The sequence below is a fragment of the Podarcis muralis genome, chromosome 4 (genome assembly GCF_964188315.1).
Source record: "Podarcis muralis chromosome 4, rPodMur119.hap1.1, whole genome shotgun sequence".
NCBI lineage: Eukaryota > Metazoa > Chordata > Lepidosauria > Squamata > Lacertidae > Podarcis > Podarcis muralis.
The window spans coordinates 80,820,592-80,836,938 of record NC_135658.1 but is presented as its reverse complement, the minus strand read 5'-3'; the positions used below and the strand labels follow the sequence as shown (position 1 = coordinate 80,836,938).

The following is a 16,347-nucleotide window of genomic DNA, read 5'->3' as shown; positions in this document are numbered from 1 at the left end:
AACTTTCATGGGGCCACATGGAAGTGGTGGACAGGGCCAGAGGGAAAAGTGTGCAGAGCAATGGATATACATTTTACTTTCGTCCAGTGTACAAAGTCACACCCTTTGCCCTCTCCTCCATCCCAGCAAGCAAGAGTCATCATCAGAGCTCAAGGGCACATTCCACTCAGTCAAAAACACTGAAGGAGGAAGTGAACTAAAGGATGGATCTACACTCATGGTTTTTAACATTAAGGAAGGGTTTTCATAGTGTAGATGGACACATGACGTCCTACCTTTAACGTTCACAATGTGTTATTAAAATGTGACACCAGAGGGTGTTGCAGAGCAACCAGCAGTAGGGAAACAGTGTTTTGAAGGAGGAAACAAAGGTAAGAAACGCTTTTAATTTACAAGTATGCCCTGTGACATTCTAGAACCATATATTTAATATCGTTCTAATAACGTTAAACAGGTCCGTGTAGATCCAGCCAAGGATGGGGGGAGGAGGTGTCCTAGGGAAGGTGTGTGGCCTGAGAAGAGTCATAGAATTGTAGAGTTGGAAGGGGCCCTGTTCAACCTTTGCAATGCAGGAATAAGCAGCTGTCCCATACAAGGATTGAACATGCAACCTTGGCATTATCAGCACTATGCTCTAACCAACTGAGCTATCCATGCACTGAGTACCAAGAGCCATTTGGAAAGTTCTGGGCAGCTGCATTTGCCCCCACCCCAGTTCTCCACTCCTACTTTAATGCAAGGTTCTTTACTAGCCCAAGAATTGCCACTCTCAAGCCTCTTGAGTTGCATTAGCACAGCATTCTACCAATAAAGCTTCAAAACTGTTCAAACCATTTGCTTCCCATCCCTTTCAGCAATCAAGCTAATTACACCTACGAATAATGCTGCACGAATTAATAATGCAGCTAATAAAGCTGGAACCAGCAACCCTGAAGACCACGTTTATGAAACCGTCTGATGATTGACACCCATGTTTTAATATACAAGTTGAGATTTCTTAAGTATCCCAACTGGATAATGAAGTGGCTGTGAACGGAACACAATGAGTTCTGAATTATGTGACAAGGTACAATAAATCACTCTCCCCCCTCCCTCCCATGCTGCTTAATTTATGCGAGTGAATGGCTCATTTCGCTGTAGAACTGCTGTTGTTCCTCATATTAAATAAGCAAATCTGGAGGGAACAAGTAGGACAAAGATAACCCTTTTGCAGCTGGTGCTTAGCACCTGTGTCTGACACGTTGCACTGAAGTTTAAATAGGCCTGCTATTGGCCATGTCGGGGGAGAGGGAGGGAAATGTAGCAAGAATATAATATTGTCTTTGTTTGGCTCTCCTTGGAGGGCTAAAGAGAAAAAAAGAGACAAGAAATCTGCTAGCAGAGTTCTCCTTTAGTAAATCATCCACACAAGACTCCGGAGTCTTGCAACAGTTTGGATTACAGGTTAAAGTAAAACATGCCTATAAATTATTCAGTCAGACTAGGCAATGATGTATGAAAGCCACACACTGTAAGAAGGGGAGAAACAACGGTAAAGATTGCTCTGAAGAGGTGGGGGATAAACCTTTCGTTTATTACATTTGGAACTCAAGAGTGACGTTGGGTGAGTTTTGTATGGGCAATATTCGTAATGCTGTAAGCGGATGCACTCATGCATACGTGTTTAGGATTAAGCTGCAACTCAGCAGTCCGTTTATTCAAAAATGGATTTACTTCTGAGGACTGCTCAGGAAAAGTGCATTTAAAATTTCAACTTCTCTTGAATCAAGAGCCATATTTTGTCAAAAGAGATTTGGGAGGGGGGTTGGGGGAAGAAGTCCTTACTCATTTTAATTGCCATAATTCAGAAGCTTTCGGTACAAATAGTGGTCAACTGCTGTACTTGCTTTGTAATCCCACCCAGGAGATATTTCACAGTGTGTCTCACTCCTTACGAGATTTCCATTAGTAGACGTCTTAAAATATGTCTGGAATGCATTAGCAGCATGGTAGAATTTATCAGCATTTAGAATATTTAAAGTGGGAGGTTGGGACTGAAATCTTTCCGTGGCCTAGATGCAGGAATGGTAGGTGTGTTGATTATATGAGGGTGTTATGTCAACAAAAAGGAAAGTTATATGAAATACTTCTTATCTAAAATGATTTCAATCTAGCCTCAGGCTTACATTGGGTAATGCAAGCATGTTGGTCACCCCAGTGAGTGACCTGCACTCGGAGAAGGGCTGGAAGAGTCTGACGATGCTAATTCTCCCAGATCCCATGATGGCTTTTGATATGATCAGCCATAGTATCCTTCTGTAAAGTAAAGGCCTTTATTTCAATAGTTCTGTTCCTAACTGAAGAGATGATTTCAAGAAGGTAAGTGCCATGAGGCTCAACCCTGTAGCACTTGCACCATCACATCCTATCTCCCATCATTGTTAACATAGACATGAAACTGCTGAGGGAACATTTCCAAGGATGAAACTCTTGCAGTGAATTGGTGTGGGACTACTTCTGAAGACTGTCCAGAAGTTTCTACAAGCCCAGTGCATCTGACAGTGGCAATAATAAAGGGTGGTGTATCATTCCATACCCCCCCCCAATAAACAAATAGCACTGTTTAACCTTTCAAGGTTGTTGTAAGGACTGCTGAAGTAGCATATATGAAGTGTTTTGAATCATATAAAAGGTAAAGGTAAAGGGATCCCTGACCATTAGGTCCAGTTGTGGACGACTCGGGGGTTGCAGCACTCATCTCGCTTTACTGGCCGAGAGAGACAGCATTATAACACATTCTTATTTTAGCGGTTTACTTGTGCAGGGCCGGGGAGAAGCATCTTGTGATATTTAAGTACCTTTTGGGTATGATACAATACCCTATGCAATGCTCAAGATTTAGCTGAGAACCAACAGGAAAGCTACACAGTCAAACACACACACTGGATTCTAAAGGTTTTGTAGTTTAATCTGCCAAGCACTGAGCTCCTGCCCAACTGTTCGCACATTCCTTTGGAATCCACATGAGATCCATGCTTGATGAATTATGCCCCTTAACAGAAAACATTAACTTCTGCAGTAAGATCACATTAGTAAATTTATAAAGAACCTGCATCATTTGCTTTACAAAACAATTCCAATAAGAAGCAGCCCATTAAGGTTGCTGAATTACCACTATAGACTTGTTAATTAGTCATTGTTATTAACAATAAGATTGAATAAATTAAATACCAGGCAGTCATCATTCTGCAACACAGAGAAATGAACTGAAAGATTTATGCCCCTCAACAGTTGTGAAAATGTATTATGTAATTACTACTCCATCTGAGATTAAACAGAGGCAAGGCAGGCCTTTACGCAGCATCAAGGAAACTTTCTACAATAAGGGAATGGCCACTGCTTACAGAGGGCTGTGGTACCGGGAGGTGGGGCTGCTAATCATTTTCCTCAGCATTGATTCTGTTTGAATTTAACATTGAATAAAATGCATGTACTTTCATAATCCCTGCATCTACCCTCTCTGATGGAACATATGTATTTCTATGCTATGTGGACTTCTCAACCCCGACTGTTCCATCCCACCCCCAATATCTTTCTAAGTGCAGTTTGCATAGCTTAGGAATATAATGTATACGTAACAGACTGTTCTCACCTTGAGTCTTCCGAAGCATAGGACACTATAGGGATGTTATGTTAAGGACTTTTTGAAGATCTGGTTGTCAAGAAGACAGACAATAAGTGTGTGAAACATAAATCCTAAAACGCCAAGATACCAGGGCACCCAAGATAATGGGTAAATAGAAGATAACAAAACGAAGCAAGACAGTTTTAGCTCCCTAACCTATGGTCTTTCCCTTTCATGTATACTTTCTGTGAGCTAATGCCTGTACATTTCTGAAAAACCCTTTAAAGGTTTGCTAAACTGTGCCTCAGAGTTCTCCCAACTGGTGGTTCTCTGAACGCCTGGTATGAAGTAGCTGTTGCTATTGCAATAGCTTCTCTCTCAATAAACTAGGTCCCTGACGGATGCTGAGCTTGTTTAACTCGCTTAGTTGCATTGTTCTGTAAGGTGTTATTCCCTCACCAGGGCATGAACCATTAAGAGGTGGTTTAGAAGTAAATTCTTACCACAGTTCTTAGACTTAAGTCCATCTCTGAAACTATTTTGAAACTGCTAGGGCCATGTTGTTGTTGTTTAGTCGTTTAGTCGTGTCTGACTCTTCGTGAGCCCATGGACCAGAGCACGCCAGGCACTCCTGTCTTCCACTGCCTCCCGCAGTTTGGTCAAACTCATGCTGATAGCTTCAAGAACACTGTCCAACCATTTTGTCCTCTGTCCATGGAGTTTTCTTGGCAGGGATACTGGAGCGGCTTGCCAGTTCCTGCTCCAGGTGGATCACGTTTGGTCAAAACTCTCTCCACTATGACCTGTCCATCTTGGGTGGCCCTGCACGGCATAGCTCATAGCTTATTCAAGCCCCTTCACCACAGCAAGGCAGTGATCCATAGCTCAGTGGTAAATAATCTTCATGTGAGCAGCCAGAATTTCCAGTTAGGACTGGAAATATTCCCTATCTGAAACACTCAGGAACTACTGCTAGCCAGTGCTATAAACACTGCAGAACTTCGTTTATCAATGATTTGACTTTTTTTTTTTTTTACAAGACAAGCATGCCCTTTGTTATGACGAAGAATGATGCAATACACAGTACAAGCAAGCAAATGCATGCATGAGAAACTAGCCACCGTGAATAATCCCAGTCTACCTAGGTACCAGCAGAGGGCTCTAACCACTTCATGAACACAAAACATTTATATGTGGGAATAATCAGAGTACGAATCGGCTAAGGACAGGACTCAAGTACATTTTGATGGAAAGCAGATTGGCTTTAGTGAGAGCACAGCGTTTCAAGCAAACATGTGCCAGCAGAAATAAACGCACAGTTCTATAGCTAGTGTAAACTTTCCAGACAACGCAAAAATACAAGATCACTTAGAGATACTTGTGCTAGCAGCAATTTAGCAGTGACTAAGGAACATTGATGGCAGAAAGTGAGGAGGAATTAAAGAACCTTTTAATGAGGGTGAAAGAGGAGAGTGCAAAATATGGTTTGAAGCTCAACATCAAAAAAACTAAGATCATGGCCACTGGTCCCATCTCCTCCTGGCAAATAGAAGGGCAAGAAATGGAGGCAGTGAGAGATTTTACTTTCTTGGGCTCCATGATCACTGCAGATGGTGACAGCAGCCACAAAATTAAAATACGCCTGCTTCTTGGGAGAAAAGCAAAGACAAACCTAGACAGCTTCTTAAAAAGCAGAGACATCACCTTGCCAACAAAGGTCCATATAGTTAAAGCTATGGTTTTCCCAGTAGTGATGTATGGAAGTGAGAGCTGGACCATAAAGAAGGCTGATCGCTGAAGAATGGATGCTTTTGAATTATGGTGCTGGAGAAGACTCTTGAGAGTCCCATGGACTGCAAGAAGATCAAACCTATCCATACTTAAGGAAATCAGCCCTGAGTGCTCACTGGAAGGACAGATCCTGAAGCTGAGACTCCAATACTTTGGCCACCTCATGAGAAGAGAAGACTCCCTGGAAAAGACCCTGATGTTGGGAAAGATGGAGGCCACAAAGAGAAGGGGACGACAGAGGACGAGATGGTTGGATAGTGTTCTCGAAGCTACCAGCATGAGTTTGACCAAACTGTGGGAGGCAGTGGAAGACAGGAGTGCCTGGCGTGCTCTGGTTCACGGGGTCACGAAGAGTCGGACACGACTAAACAACAACAACAACAAGGAACATGAGGCAGGGATTAATTGTCAAGCCATTACCATCTTCCCTGCTGTACTTCTTGGTAGAAAGCCAGGTTCACAAAACATCAATGGGATAAAATTATCCTCAGTGGTCAACAGTCCTTCAAGAAAGGCTTTCACACAATTCAAAATCAGAGTTTCACGTTTGTTTAATTTGGGACAGGGTTCAATTAGGGGGACTGAATAGGGCTACCTGTCCTGCTTTGTTTTCGTAGCAAGGCTCCTGATCCTTCCACAGCTGCATCACACAGAAATTTAAAAGGCAAAGCATTTTCCAGCACAGGCACAATAATGAGGGAACAGGGTGGAAATCACCTGGAGAATTTCTGTTACTTATAAATCTGTTGTAGACCCTGGACTGTCGCTAGGTAATATGTGACAATTCTGGTAAATCCCAGTTAAATAAATTGGTCAGATAGCCTAGCAAAGTATCACCTGGCACTTTTTTTTCCTTTTTCTTTTTACAAATCCTTAGGTACCAGGCAAAAACATTCCTGCTCTCTCATGCCTTTAGCTAATTAAACAATCGATGGCCTTTAAAACTGTGTGTTTTGTTGGTTGTTTATTATGGTATGTATTTTTGTGTTTTATACTGTAAACCACCCTATGATCTTCAAATGAAAGGCGGTATTGAAATTGAAAAATTAATAATAATAATAATAATAATAATAATAATAATAATAATAATGGCAGGAAATGGTGGGTTGGAGAGAAAGGGTTCCCATCACCAACAACTTGGCCAGTACTCAGAGATCTGCAGGCAGAGAGGGTACGCACCCAGACATCCTCCTGGCAGAACAGCTGTATTCCACATCTGGCAAAGGAGTTAATCTATTGAATGACCCAAACTAATTGCATTATATTAATTCAGCCAAGCATGATCATAGGGAATGCTGACAATCACAGGCGCTTGATGGAGAACGTTGTATGCAGCACAGCTGCAGCTAATTGACTTTAGCAGCTAACATGCTCTCTCTTCAGCATACCCGTTTCCTGCTCTGCCTCTCTGCAGCCATATGACCACCGAATGAGATGCTTTGCCTTGGGCTTGCCAACTTTTCAGCAAGGCTCTGTAACTGTGCCTTTCACCAACCTATCCTGTTTCCATGCAGTTTCATGTGCAGAAAGCCACACGTTAAGCTTTTCGCCGTATGGAGATAAACAGTGTCACCCGATGTTTGCCACCAAATTACTCTAAAAGTCACAGGGACAGGCAAGGCCAGGTTTCTTTCTGGTCTGCTAGAAACCTTAACTTTGATTTATTATATTAACTGGTTTCATTCCAGCTTCCAGTGCTTACAGGTAGAATGCTAGGGCCGTAATTAAATGCAGAGAGGAATTATGAGTGCTGTAATGTACAACTACAATGGAATGCTATCAGGTATCTGGCTGCTACTCTTGAGAAAGCAACAAAGCAGGCTTCAACAGTGCGTGCCCCACCAAACCCAATGCATGCTACAGTTAGGCACTGTGGCCTTCTAGGTGCAATTTCCAGCTTTTGCAGACCGTGCAAGCAGCAAAAGAGACTGATTGTGGAGGCACTGGCTGGTCACCCTATACAAACACTTGGCTTGGTGGACCACTACAAACTATTTGGGTGTGACACGAAGTGTAATCATGGTAAGTGCATGCAAAAACTGTCTCCTTGAGTATAAAGAATCATGAAGTTTCAGGAAACTGAACTATCAAATACCGTAATAGCTATAAGCTACATTCTGATGATTCCCAGTCTTTTCAGAAACTCCAAGGAAGTCAAACCTTGCTATTTTAAATTGTTTCCTAGAAACTCTACACACACACCCTTTCTATTACAGCTTCTATTTATATCATTCTGCTAACATCTCTCTTCCCCATTTCCCCACAAGGTAAAATATTACCCCCTTGTACTTACCTACCAAGGCTGCTAGGAAATTGATGGTTCTTGGCAGACAAACCTGCTAGGCTTTGGTGCTTTTGGAACAGGGTATTAAGTCACATCACAAGCAGGCTTGGTTTTTCAACCCAGAAAAACAAAACACAGGTGTGGTCAACTTTTAATTAACCTTCTGACAAAGTGGGGACTTCTACATCCTCAGCCCTGACTAACACACTTCAGCTAAATACAATGCCAGTATTCGCACATCATGGTATATCATAGTTGCAGCAGAAAGTTAAATAGTTTTCACCTGTGAATTAAGCAAGGTTGTAAAGAAAACAAACAAACAGTTATTAAATGGATAATAATAAATGGACTGATTAAAAATTCCAACACAACTCCTATACTTCAAGACAATTTTAAATCCTAAACAATGGATTGTCTCTGAAACTCCGCTTACTTAAAAAAAAAAAAAACCTGTGCTATTATTTTATTCTGCTGGATAAATGAGAAAGGGCTGGACACAATTCTGGTGGAAATAATCATGACTGCCAGGAGACTTTTGTAATGTGCATACATTAGAAATATTTAGGAAAGCAAAAGGAATTAACATCAAGTTCCTGGAGTGTGTAGGAGTAGTAGGAGTAAGCTTTAATGGAAATTTCATTGCAGTGTGACTCTACGGAAAAGAAATTCTATCTGGAGATGAACGTGCTGATAATACAAAATGAAAGCCTCATTCTTGGGTCTCATAAGATACATTTTCCCTTTCTCCGTAGAAAGAAGTGGGAGTGCAAAATGAGGATTAAAAGGCTGGAAAGTAGTCTAAGAATTGTGCAACATACTCAGTGTTTAATTTTTTTGAAAGAAATTGGAGGTACTAACATATTTAATCTTCTTACGGTGTTTTTCTGTTGCAAATATAGGCTTGAAATTCTCTGTTACTAGAAAGAGGCAATTTGCACATGCTCAAGAAGCATTTGATCCAACGTATAATAATAATAATAATAATAATAATAATATATTATTTATACCCTGCCCATCTCGCTGGGCTTCCCCAGCCACTCTGGGCGGCTTCCAACAAAACACCAAAATACAATAACCTATTAAACATTAAAAGCTTCCCTAAACAGGGCTGCCTTCAGATGTCTTCTAAACATTTGGTAGTTATTTTTCTCTTTGACATCTGGAGGGAGGACATTCCACAGGGCGGGTGCCACTACCGAGAAGACCCTCTGCCTGGTTCCCTGTAACTTGACTTCTCGCAGCAAGGAACCGCCAGAAGGCCCTCGGCGCCAGACCTCAGTGTCCAGGCAGAACGATGGAGGTGGAGACACTCCTTCAGGTATACTGGACCGAGGCCATTTAGGGCTTTAAAGGTCAGCACCAAAACTTTGAATTGTGCTCGGAAACGTACTGGGAGCCAGTGTAGGTCTTTCAAGACCGGTGTTATATGGTCTCAGCGGCCACTACCAGTTACCAGCCTAGCTGGATTAGTTGTAGTTTCCAGGTCACCTTCAAAGGTAGCCCCATATAGAGCACATTACAGTAGTCCAAGTGAGAGATAACTAGAGCATGCACCACTCTGGTGAGACAGTCTGCGAGCAGGTAGGGTCTCGGCCTGCGTACCAGATGGAGCTGATAAACAGCTGCCCTGGACACAGAATTAACCTGTGCCTCAATGGACAGCTGTGAGTCCAGAATGACTCCCAGGCTGTGCACCTGGTCCTTCAGGGGCACAGTTACCCCATTCAAGACCAGGGAGTCCTCCACACCCGCCCGTCTCCTGTCCCCCAAAAACAGTACTTCTGTCTTGTCAGGATTCAACCTCAATCTGTTAGCCACCATCCATCCTCCAACCACCTCCAGACACTCACACAGGAACTTCACCGACGTAGAAGAACTGGATGTCAGGGGCCACCGTAGGCTGTTTAAATCCCCTGGGAACGGACTTGAGGGAAGCCTGAATGTTCCCCCAGGCCCGTCCCTGAAGAGTCCTGCCCTCCATGCCAGTCTGTCATTGGCCAATCAGGCAGGCTGACATGGAGCGGGATTTAAACCCAGAAGCGAGCTGAAGAGCAGCCCCCAGCATCCAAGCCCTGCATCATTTGGGGGGGCCCATTCTGCCATTCACCATTCTACCTTCTTCTGGGTCCAAAAGGACCCACGCTTTGGCGATCATGCGTCTATTGGACGTGCCTAAAATGTTCGCCACCTGTACAGTAATTTGTTTATACTGTAATTTTTATTTTATTGTTAGCTGCCTTGAGTGCTTATTGCAGAAGGGAGGGTGGAAATGTAAAGCAACAACAACAACTCAGTGCAGAATTGTGAACTGTGTTGTGTGATAGGTTATGGATGTCTTCAGGTTTCCTGCTGCTTATATATTCATGACCAAAGTTAAACAAAGGGAAGAAAGAGGAATCTGAATTATTGAATTGCAGGAATAAGATCCAAGGGCAAGTTTATTAAAAATGCCACAACTTTTTGAGAGTTTTCAACTATGAGCTGTGCTTCGGTTTGGGTTCGGATTTTACCCCTCGAAAGCCCCAATGCGTAAATATGTTATGCTTCGATTTATTAATAATATATGAGAGCCGCACCACCTCTCACATGTTGCAAATAATCAGAGCTACACTGCTAGCAAGATGCTAATGGATTGCTGATTCCCCCGATGCCAGATCATCCACTAGTTACTCAGGTGGTTGCTAAGACACTGTCCTGCCAAGTCTCATTCATGTAAAATAGAATTTATACACAGCTTCCGTTTCCAAGCTGCACATCTACCAAACTCAGGAGACTCACAATGGATTTGACGCTGCGTATGAAAAAAAACTCTCTTACTGATACTGTGTCAATGTCTAGAGAGAAGCATTATCTCTTATTCACAAGGGCTGAGATCTGAAATTGCTGGTGATTAATATTCTGATAACAATAAATTCTTGGAATATATTTCGAGGCAATAAGTCTCTACAAGTCAAGAACTAATTCTAATAATGCTAATAATTTATTATTAAGTGTTATACAAATGCTGTCTGTAGCTGTGATTTAGAACTGAACCAAAGAAGATTGAGTGGGTTGAAAATGGACAAGACTATACACCCATGAAGGGTAACATTGCAAGTTCCCACAGCTGGAAGCTGCTGGACAGCAAACTTGTTTTAATTTATCATCTACACTATTAACATGAAATGCAAAGCATAAAACTAGTGCTATGACCCAGCGTCAGAAGACAACTACAGAAATGTAATAAAAGAGAACATCTAAAACTATTGCTACTACTAAATAAAATATTGGTGCTTCTTAAAAACCATATCCAAAAGCTGTTCATTAAAAACCAAATTGATTTTTTAAAAAATGAATCCTATTGATAATCTTAAAATTAAAACTATATTTGTGGTGCCTTGAACTCTGCCCCCTTTATTTATTTATTTATTTATTTATTTATTTATTTATTTATTTTAGTGGGGCCAAGAAACATTAAGTGTTTTGCAACATTAGTCATAGGACCTTGGGCTGGTAGGGGATAGCTGACCCAGTATGCAGCAAACCTCAATAGAAATGCAATCCATAAAAAGTTAAATACCGTAATTTTTGCACCATAACACTCACTCTTTTCCTCCTAAAAAGTAAGGGGAAATGTCAATGCGTGTTATGGAGGGAATGCCTACGGGTGGCATGCCTACGGATTTTCCTCCTCTAAAAACTACGCGCGTGTTATGGTCGGGTGCGTGTTATAGAGCGAAAAATACGGTATGCCTAAATTTCAACAGGACTACTATTAGCACTAATGCTATTAATTGTGTAATGTCTTCTGGCTTGCAGCCTGTCAGCGTTGTGGAGCAAAAAGTGATTGCACCAAGTACTGAAATAGATTTTAAAAGAACACCACTTAAAAATAAATAAATAAATAAAATCTGGCTTCTTTTTCTATCTTACTTTATCCTCAAACTATCACTCCCACAGCTATAGAGCCGCCACTGCCATGAGCCAATGCTATTGTCATGGCATTTTGTTCTAGATCTTGAATGGCATTTTTCTCCCCGATGGACCTTAGTAGAAGCTGTATAGGTCTGATTGTTGCCCACTGCTTCACGGGGCACTTGGGTGATTCTTCCTTTTCAACTGCATGCAGTGTGAGGACATAATGAAAAATACTGCCATTTGTGAAATGGAGTGAAGGTCTTGTCTCTTTCAGACTGCACAATCAGCCTGGCCTCGGGGCTGGAATTTCAATTTGCCCATGGAGCTTTATGTGGAATACCTAAATAGGAAAGTAAGTAAAGCATTAAGACAGAAGGAATGGCAAGAATCTTGCTCTGAGCACTCTAGACAGGGTAGTGCACATTATAAAATACTTAAGTACGCATGGTTATTCAGAAAAAAAGCAGGCAGAAGACACTATCCACTAAGAGAATATAATTAGCAAGGTTTGTCTAGTAATACAGGTACAGAATGCTTGAGTGAAGCCTGAAAAACAATCAATTTATTTTGAGTGATTGTTGCTATGCTATAATTATCTCATTTGGTGGCAAGGAGAGCAACCAATCAATCATTTAACTGATTGCATAATTATTTAATAGTGCACACCTTCGAACCACTGGCATGCTGTGCTGTGGAAAGGCAGGGCTATCAATTGTTTCCAAAGGGTGCATTCGTTAAGTTTTGTTTCAGAGAAGTGGGGGCGGGGGGAGCACTTCAAACATGGATCACAATTTCATCTAGAAGCCAATGGCTGCAATCCATTGCAGATACATCCAAAGGCTAGTCATGCATGTCCATCAGGCTTCTCACTTTCTGTCAGAGGATTATTTCCGAAGCTATCCTGGGTTTTGGAGATGGTTGTACAGGGATCTGCTGTTGAAAGGAGGGGACTTAGATTGTTTGGGACATGCAGATGTCAAGGCTTTGCACTCTGTATCCAGGGACAATACGTTATTTATACATGAATGTGAGAAGTGTTGTATAGAGTACAGAAAACTGAATGCTCACTGTTAACATATGAACATAAGATAAGCCTACTGGATCAGGACAAAGCTTTATCTAGTCCAACATCCTGTTCAAATCAACACAGACTGTGGAAACTTCACACAGGACTTCAAGCATCTGGCATTGTGTGCCTCCCCATTCTTCCTCCAGACTCTGGGTCCTTGGTTTCCAAATGAGATGCAAAAGCTGCTCTCGTCAAAAAAGAGATTTGAGGAGCCATGTCATCAGCCATGTCACAGTGTTGGTCCACTGTGCTTCATTAAGTCCAGGGTCAACACAGCCGTCTACCAGGAGATTTTGGAGCACTTCATGCTTCCTTCCGCAGATAAGCTTTATAGGGATGCTGACTTCATTTTCCAGCAGGACTTTGGCACCTGCCCACACTGCCAAAAGTACCAAAACCTGGTTCAATGCCCATGGGATTACTGTGCTTGATTGGCCAGCAAACTTGCCTGACCTGAACCCCATAGAGAATCTATGGGGCATTGCCAAGAGACAGATGAGAGACATGAGACCGAGCAATGCAGAAGAGCTGAAGGCTGCTATTGAAGCATCCTGGTCTTCCATAACACCTCAGCAGTGCCACAGGCTGATAGCATCCATGCCACGCCGCATTGAGGCAGTAATTGATGCAAAAGGGGCCCAAACCAAGCACTGAGTACATATGCATGCTTCTACTTCTCAGAGGTCCAATATCGGTCTATTTGCAATCCTTGTTTTGCTTATTTCATTTAATATTCTAATTTTCTGAGATTGTTAATTTGGGGTTTTCATCAACTGTATGCCATGATCATCACAATTATAACAAATAAAGGCTTGACATATCTCGCTTTGCATGTCATGAGTCTATCTCATATATTAGTTTCACCTTTTAATTTGAAATACTGAAATAAATGAACTTTTCCACGATATTCTAATTTTCCGAGTTTCACGTGTGTGTGTGTGTGTGTGTGTGTGTGTGTGTGTGTATGAATGACTGAATGAGACCTTGGAAAAGGTATCAGTTTCTCCCATTCCTCTTGTAGGAGTGTTATCAAACTATGCCTATCTGTTTTATCAAGCCGTTATTCTTCTAGACGGAAGTAAGAAAGCCAAGGATGGTGCATGTCCGTACAAATAAGGAGAATTCCTCTCCAGTAAATCTAATTCCTTTTATCTGTACGTCTCTAGCCCTGAAGTTTGCAACAGGCTTGTCTAAAGTTTGAAATGGGCTTTCATGTTGTCTGCAGTGCTTTGTCTCATGTTAATTAATATCCCAGGCCGTCCCATCAGTTGTACAGATGAAACATCTATCCTGCATGCTGAGCAGCCAGCAGCTGAATGCTTTTGACACCAGCTGCTACCCTTCCATTAGCCTGTTCGCAGGTCACAGCCCAGGAACTGCAACATGCTGATCCCTTCGGCATGCGCTTAGTGGAATGACCAGCTTGGCCATAGCTGACATAGCAGCAGTCAGCTAGACCTAGGGTAGGGAAGCAGGGATTGTAGAACTGGTATGGATGCTTCACTGGGATGAGGAAGGGGACAGAAGAAGTGAGATCCCTGACTAAGGTAATGGGAGCAACAAAGGAGGGATGAGTACATTGTAGTAGGGTGGCGGAGAGTAAATACTTCAAAGGCAGGCAGGCTAGCGTATGTCAGAATCATAAGTGATGCACTGAGCGGTGCAGTGAGCTACCAGCCTATACATCACCTCTCTCCACGGACCTCACTGAATCTGGAACAAATTAAAAACACAGCTGAGAGAAATGGGACAGGATATGAGTATCAGTGTTCTCATTCTGAGTCTTAAAGCTGGCAGGTGCCACGCACCTGGGATGATGCCAGCTGTGTGAGCTTTCTGAATAAAAATCTGGTATTTGGAGAGGGTGGGAATCAGTGTGGGGAAATCCACTAATGTGCCACTAATTGTGCAGCACAAGGTCTGGGGTATATGGTAACTATGAAGCTTTCAGAAACCTTAAAGAAAATAATATACCTGCCCACACATATTAGTTAGCATTAGTTCTGCTAACATTAGTCACACTTCCTGCTTTAATTCTTTTGGGGGGGGGCATTTCTGCATGACAGGCTGTGAAAAACAAAAAACGAAATCAGGTAATTCTTTTTCACCCATTTAAGTAACATGTTCCATGTGAGGCTTGAGATGGACTGTCACCATCGCAGTAGATTCTGTCCTACTGTCAGCTCCGGTCAAATAGGTTTTGTAGGTTTCAGAAAAGAGAGGCAAGAGTGGAGCCGACTGCACACACTACAAGAATAAATAAATAAAAACAGCCTTTATTGTTACTTTCCTTTTCTAGCAAAACAAAGTGGTCGCAAATAAATGATCACTGTTAAATAGTACCACATAATAGTCTGATCTGCATGTCACAATAAGCCAAATTTTGTTTTCAGGGGTTGTCTGTATCCACAGCTCCCCATCCATGCAATGAGCCATAGTTTAGCTTATCATGATGTGTGAACCAAAGAGTTGTGCTAACAAAAGATCTGTTTAGGGTATTATCCTATGTTTTTCTATGCGATTTAATATCCAAGCCTATGTTTTTTGGGTGTGCTATCTAAATAATGTAATATGTTTAATAGCACAGGATTTGCCAACAACGAGAGGGAGGAAGAACAAATAAAAGAAGGGAATTTGGGACAAAAATACAACAATGCCTATTAAATAGTAATGCTGCCAAAACAGTTGTTTGGCAATAAAATGCAACATATGACCAAGTAGATAGCCAGGATCTCTTTGCCAGAGATCCTTCAAAAACCTTTAGAGTCTCCTGGAAATAATGTGGCATTTGGGTGCAATCTGTTCATATATAAAGCAATGGAATCATTTCCTGCTATAAGCATTTGTTCCAGTGCCCTCTTAATTCAGTGTGTTGTGGTTACCAGGGTTACCAAAAGGATGGCCAACCAAAGAACTTATGTCCAAGTGGGATTTTTCGCTCGCAGAGTGCAGTGAAAGGGAAAAGGACATCCAACTTTCTGGAAACGTTGAAAGTATTAAATAGTGTACCATTCTTCTCTCACACACACACTGTGGCATCGTATAATCCAATCTGATGAGCCATGTGCTGAGACAAGATTTCAGAGTAATCACATCCGCTGTACAATACAAGCTTTTCTGTGCTTCATACTGAGGTCAACAGGTATCAAATGTGTGTGGGACTTTACAAGATGTTATTGTCCGCAACTGGGGGGGCGGTCAAGTAAAATGACTTACACATGTATAGCAAGGTAACTTCCATCCCATTGCTTTGGCTGCAGTGAAAGAACAAACATATATTACTATATAGTGAAATCTTCTGATGGAGTGGGGGGCGCCAGGCACTCCTGTCTTCGTCTTTCAAAATACTTGGAATAAAGTACACCAGATTTTTTTGTCAGCGGGTGCTTTTTGCCCCAGTCAGCATAAAGTATTTGGATTTTTAAAAATGTTATCATGTTTTCCGAACAAAAACTGAACCAGTGAAGCTGGCAGGGAGGGCAATCCTAACTGAGAGTTCCCGAGATAATTGGAGTGAAACAGCCAGTGATGTACCGTAATTGAAGGCCTGCAAGCTCCTGCTTCTCAGGAGGTGCTCCCCAATATTTGTCTGTGCGGGCTCCATGCTGATGCACTAGAAAGAGCCAAACTAGGCCCCACACCTACCAACAAGTTAGATAATCCTTGACCAGCCCTGCTCTGTCCTGCCCACCAAATGCCCTG

General features: G+C 42.1%; 1 protein-coding gene across 2 annotated transcripts in view; it reads right to left on the bottom strand.

Annotated features, from left to right (window-relative positions):
- NALF1 (NALCN channel auxiliary factor 1) overlaps nt 1–16,347 on the bottom strand; it is a 338,047-nt gene that overhangs the window by 182,271 nt on the left and 139,429 nt on the right. The gene's annotated exons all lie outside the window — the stretch shown is intronic.